Source organism: Eumetopias jubatus, unplaced genomic scaffold (assembly GCF_037043125.1).
Source record: "Eumetopias jubatus isolate StellerSeaLion01/CBP00866 unplaced genomic scaffold, mEumJub1_p1.0 scaffold_10, whole genome shotgun sequence".
NCBI classification, from domain to species: domain Eukaryota; kingdom Metazoa; phylum Chordata; class Mammalia; order Carnivora; family Otariidae; genus Eumetopias; species Eumetopias jubatus.
In genome coordinates this window covers 63154568-63161426 of record NW_028274816.1, presented here as the reverse complement: position 1 = coordinate 63161426, position 6859 = coordinate 63154568, and positions in this window count along the sequence as shown.

Sequence of the window (6859 nt, the reverse complement as noted above, 5' to 3'; positions counted from 1 at the left end):
CGCTAACTCGCTAGAATTTAAATAAAAATTTAAAAAGAAAGAAAACGAAAACACCACATATCAAAATTTATGGGATGCTGCAGGGGCACCTGGGTGGCTCAGTCGGTTAAACATCTGCCTTCAGCTCAGGTTATGATCCCAGGGTCCTGGGATCGAGTCCCAGGTTGGGCTCCTTGCTCAGCAGGGAGTCTGCTTCTCCCTCCCCCTCTGCCCACTGCTCCCCCTGCTTGTGCTTTCTCTCTCTCTCTCAAATAAACAAAATCTCTAAAAAAAAAACCTTATGGGATATAGTAAAAGCAGTGCTAAGAGGCAAGTTTATAATGATAATCACCTACATTAAAAAAGAGAAAGAAATCGATAAATAATCTAACTTTATACCTCAAGGGATTATAAAAATTACAACTAAATTCAAATTTAGGATTTTGATGGACTCCTAGCTCACATTTAGTTCTTTCAACCATTTTGAGTCTATTTTTGTGTGTGGTGTAAGGAAATGGTCCAGTTTCATTCTTCTGCATGTGGCTGTCCAATTTTCCCAGCACCATTTTTTGAAGAGACTGTCTTTTTTCCATTGGACATTCTTTCCTGCTTTTTCTTTTTTTTATTTTTATTTTTATTTTTTTTTCTTTCCTGCTTTTTCGAAGATTAGTTGACCATAGAGCTAAGGGTCAATTTCTGGGCTCTGTATTCTGTTCCATTGATCTATGTGTCTGTTTTTGTGCCAGTACCACACTGTCTTGACGATCATGACATATCAGATAAAGGGCTAGTATCCAAAATCTATAAAGAACTTATCAAACTCAACACCCAAAGAACAAGTAATTCAATCAAGAAATGGGCAGAAGACATGAACAGTTTTCCAAAGAAGACATCCAAATGGCCAACAGACTCATGAATAAGTGCTCAACATCACTAAGCATCAGGGAAATCCAAATCAAAACCGCAATGAGATACCACCTCACACCAGTCAGAATGGCTAAAATTAACAAGTCAGGAAATGACAGATGTTGGCAAGGATGTGGAGAAAGGGGAACCCTCCTACACTGTTGGTGGGAACGCAAGCTGGTGCAGCCACTCTGGAAACCAGTATGGAGGTTCCTCAAAAAGTTGAAAATAGAGCTACCATGCGACCCAGCAATTGCACTACTGGGTATTTACCCCAAACATACAAATGTGGGATCCAAAGGGGAATGTGCACCCTGGTGTTTATAGCAGCAATGTCCACAATAGCCAAACTACGGAAAGAGCCAAGATGTCCATCAACAGACGAATGGATAAAGATGTGATACACACACACACAATGTAATATTATGCAGCCATCAAAAGGAATGAAAGCTTGCCATTTGCAATGATGTGGATGGAACTGGAGGATTATGCTGAGCGAAATAAGTCAATCAGAGAAAGACATGTATCATATGATCTCACTGATATGAGGAATTCTTAATCTTAGGAAACAAACAGTTGCTGGAGTGGTGGGGGGGTGGTAGGCATGGGGTGGCTGGGTGATAGACATTGGGGACGGTACGTGCTATGGTGAGCACTGTGAATTGTGTAAGACTGTTGAATCACAGACCTGTACCTCTGAAACAAACAATACATTATATGTTAAAAAAAAAAAAAGATTGTAGGAAGGGAAAAATGAAAGGGGGGGGAATTGGAGGGGGAGACGAACCATGAGAGACTATGGACTCTGAGTAACAAACTGAGGGTTCTAGAGGGGAGGGGGATAGGGGAATGGGTTAGCCAGCCTGGTGATGGGTATTAAAGAGGGCACGTTCTGCATGGAGCACTGGGTGTTATATGCAAACAATGAATCATGGAACACTACATCAAAAACTAATGATGCAATGTATGGTGATTAACATAATAAAATAAAATAAATTCAAATTTAGCAGGAGGAAGAAAATAAAGATGAGAGCAGATATAAACAAACCAGAGAAGAGAAAAATAGAAAAACCAACGAGAGTGGGTTTTTTGGAAAGGTAAGTAAAATCAGAAATTAAAGTGAGGACATTACAACTGATGTCACAGAAATAAAAAGGATCACAAGAAAATAGAAGGAACAATTGCTTGCCAAAAAAATTGGATAACCGAGAAGAAATGAATAATTTCCTAGAGACCTACAAGACTTACTCCAAAAGAAAGTTTGAACATATCTATAACTAGCAAGAGGATTAAATCAGTAATCAAAGATCTAAAAGTGAAAAGCCCACAACAAGATGACACAACTGCTGAATTCTTTCAATTGTTTAAAAAATGAATACCAACACTTCTCAAACTCTTCCAAAAAACTAAAGAGGAAGGAACACATCCAAACCCCTTTTATGAGGTGAGATGTACCCTGATACCAAAGCCAAGATATGGAAATAACCTAAGTGTCCATGGGCAAATGGACAGACAAGATGTGGTATGTATATACAATGGAATATTATTTGGTCAAAAAAGCAATTGTGTGGGGCGCCCGTGTGGCTCAGCTGTTAAGCATCTGCCTTGGGCTCAGGTCACGATCCCAGGATCCTGGGATTGAGCCCTGCACTGGACTCCCTGCTCAGCAGAAAGCCTGTTTCTCGCTCTCCCACTCCCACTCCCCCTGCTGTGTTCCCTCTCTCGCTCTGTCTCTGTCAAATAAATAAATAAAATTTTTTAAAAAAGCAGTTTATCCATATGCAACAACATGGATGAATTTTGAGGTTATTGTACTAAATGAAATATGTCAAAGACAAAAAGAAATTGTATGAACTCATATGTAGAATTTTAAAATAAAAATGAGCTCAGGGAACCTAGGTGGCTCAGTCGTTAAGCGTCTGCCTTCGGCTCAGGTCATGATCCCGGGATCCTGGGATCGAGTCCTGCATCGGGCTCCCTGCTCGGCGGGGAGCCTGCTTCTCCCTCTCCCACTCCCCCTGCTTGTGTTCCTGCTCTTGCTGTGTCTCTCTCTGTCAAATAAATAAATAAAATAGATTTTTAAAAAATAAAAATAAGAAATAAAAAATAAATAAAAATGAGCTCATACAGAGAACAGATGTAACATAGTGGTGGTTGGTAGGTGGGGAGGGGGTCAGAAGGTACAAACTTTTAGTTATAATTACATGATGTGATAGAGGTGTTAGCTAATGCTAATCATATTACAATATGTAAATACGTCAAATTAACATGTTGCACACCTTATACTCGCATGTTATATGTCAATTTCAAATAAAGATGTAAAAAAATCATTGTGTATTTCCTCTAAAAAAATTGGTATTCAGTGAATGATTACTGAACAGTATAATCATGGCTACTGTCGAAGCTGACTTCTATAAATTTAGGTTCTTAACAGTCATTTTCAACATTCAAAAGCAGAGAAGAAAAGATGGCGGAGGAGTAGGGGACCCTATTTCAACTGGTCCCCAGGATTGAGCTGGATATCTACCAGACCACTCTGAGCACCCACGAAATCAGCCTGAGATCTAAGAAGATCTGGATCTCTACAAACAGAATATCGTGGACTGTTGGTTTGGAGGTATGAAGCGGGGAGCTGTGAGTCTGCAGGGAGATATCGGAGGCTAAATGGCAGTGGGGGGGAGCCTGGCCGTGGGGATCCTACAACGCCAGTGAGCGACAGTCTTGCGCGTTGGGGACGGGGCACAGACTCACAGACCGGTAGCAGCGCGGAAAGGACTTTAGGGCAGCCCTCAGGGCGGAACCTGGAGCGGCGAGGTAGCGCGTGCGAACTGGGAGTGGCTGTTCATTTTATTTTTTAATTCTTTTTTAAAATTTTATTATGTTAGTCACCATACATCATTAGTTTTTGATGTGGTGATCCATGATCCATTGTTTTCGTAAAACACCCATGCGCCATGCAGTACGTGCCCTCCTTAATACCCATCACCGGGCTAACCCATCCCCCCTCCCGCCTCCCCTCTAAAACACTGTTTCTCAGAGTCCATAGTCTCTCATGGTTCATCTTTCCCTCCGATTTCCCCCCCTTCATTTTTCCCTTCCTTCTCCTAATGTCCTCCCTGCTATTCCTTATGTTCCACAAATAAGTGAAACCATGTGATAATTGACTTTCTCTGCTTGACTTATTTCACTTAGCATCATCTCCTCCAGTCCCATCCATGTGGATGTAAAAGGTGGGTATTCACCGTCCTGATGGCTAATATTCCATCGTATATATGGACCACATCTTCTTTATCCATTCTTCTGTTGAAGGGCATCTCGGTTCCTTACACAGTTTGGCTATTGCAGACATTGCCGCTATGAACATTGGGGAGCATATGGCCCTTCTTTTCACTACATCTCTGTCTTTGGGGTAAATACCCAGGAGTGCAAGTGCTGGGTCATAGGGTAGCTCTACTTTTAACTTTTTGAGGAACCTCCACTCTTCCAAAGTGGCTGAACCAACTTGCATTCCCACCAACAGTGTAAGAGGGTTCCCCTTTCTCCACAACCTCTCCAACATTTGTTGTTTCCTTCCTTGTCCATTTTTGCCATTCTAACGGGTGTAAGGTGGTATCTCAATGTGGTTTTGATTTCAAATTCCCTGATGGCTAATGATCAACATTTTTTCATGTGTCTGTTAGCCATTCATATGTCTTCTTCAGAGAAGTGTCTTTTCATATCTTCTGCCCACTTTTTGACTTGTTTTTTGGGTATTGAGTTTGAGAAGTTCTTTATAGATCTTGGATACCAGCCCTTTATCTGTAGTGTCATTTGCAAATATCTTCTCCCATTCTGTGGGTTGCCTCTTTGTTTTGTTGACTGTTTCCTTTGCTGTGCAGAAGCTTTTTATCTTGATGAAGTCCTATGCCGCAGATTTACAAATGGATGCAGCTATAACCAAGATGTCAGAGATGGAATTCAGGCTAGCAATTGTGAAGACAATAGCTAGAATGGAGAAATCGATTAATGCCAACATGGAGTCTCTAAGGGCAGAAATGAAAGCTGAATTGGCAGAACTTAAAAATGCTTTCAGTGAGATCCAATCCAATCTAGATAATCTAACAGCTAGGGTAAGTGAGGCAGAAGAACGAATAAGCGACCTGGAAGACAATTTAATAGATAAAAAGGGAAAACAGTACGCCAGGGAAAAACAACTCAGAATCGATGAAAATGGAATCAAAGAAATAAGCGACACCATGAAGAGTTCCAAAGTCAGAATAATTGGAATCCCGGAGGGAGTGGAGAGAGAGAGAGAGGACTAGAAGATGTATTTGAGCAATTCGTAGCTGAGAACTTCCCTAATCTGGGGAATGAAAAAAACATTTGCATCCTAGAGGCAGAGAGCACCCCTCCCAAGATCAAGGAAAACAGGCCAACACCCCGGCATGTGATAGTAAAACTTGCAAACCTTAGAACCAAGGAAACCATCTTACGGGCAGTTAGGGGGAAGGGATTCCTTCAGTACAGAGGCAGTACAGAGGGAGAATATGTCTTGCCAGAAGGCCTGGCAAGACATATTCAGGGTACTAAACGAGAAGAACATGCAGCTAAGAATACTTTATCTGGCAAGGCTGTCATTTAGAATGGATGAAGAGATGCAGAGCTTCCAAGACCAGCAGAAACTGAAAGAATATGTGACCATTAGGCCAGCCCTCCAAGAAATATTAAGGGGGGTTCTCTAAAAGAAGAAAGACTCCAAGAGTGATATACAACAGAAATTTATAGGCACAATCTATAAAAACAACGTCTTCACAGGCAACATGATGACAATTCATATCTTTCAATAACCACTTGAACATGAATGAATGGCCTAAATGCTCCCATAAAATGGCACAGGGTTGCAGATTGGATAAAAAGAGAGGACCCATCCATATGCTGTCTACAAGAGACCCATTTGGAACCTAAAGATACATCCAGACTGAAAGTAAAGAGATGGAGATTCATCTTCCATGCCAGCGGACCTCAAAAGAAAGCTGGGGTAGCAATTCTTCTATCAGACAATTTAGATTTTAAACTGAAGTCTGTATTAGAGACACAGAAGGACACTATATCATTCTTAAAGGGTCTATCCAACAAGAAGATCAAACAATTGTAAATATCTATGCCCCCAACATGGGAGCAGCCATTTACATAAGCCAACTGTTAAAATAAAGTCATATTGGGGTGCCTGGGTGGCTCAGTCGTTAAGTGTCTGCCTTCGGCTCAGGTTATGATCCCAGGGTCCTGGGATCAAGCCGAACATCAGGCTCCCTGCTGCGCGGGAAGCCTGCTTCTCCCTCTCCCACTCCCCCTGCTTGTGTTCCCTCTCTCACCGTGTCTCTGTCAGATAAATAAATAAAATCTTAAAAAAAATAGAGTCATATTGATAACAATACGTTAATTGTAGGAGACCTCAATACTCCACTCTCAGCAATGGACAGATCATCTAAGCAGAAAATCAACAAGGAAACAAGACCTTTGAATGACACACTGGACCAGATGGGCCTCATAGATATATACTGAACATTCCACCCTAAAACAACAGAATACTCATTCTTCTCGAGCGCACATGGAACTTTCTCCAGAATAGACCACCTCCTGGGTCACAAATCAGGTCTCAACCAATACCAAAAGATGGAGATTATTCCCTGCCTATTCTCAGACCACAATGCTTTAAAACTGGAACTCAATCACAAGAAAAAATTTGGCAGAAATTTAAACACTTGGAAGCTAAAGACCACTCTGCTCAAGAATGTTTGGGCCAACCAGGAAATCAAAGAAGAACTTAAACAATTCATGGAAATCAATGAGAACAAAAACACATTGGTCCAAAACCTGTGCGATACTGCAAAGGCGGTCCTAAGGGGGAAATATATAGCCATCCAAGCCTCACTCAAAAAAACAGAAAAATCCCAAATTCACCAACTCTACAACTTAAAGAACTAGAGAAAAAGGA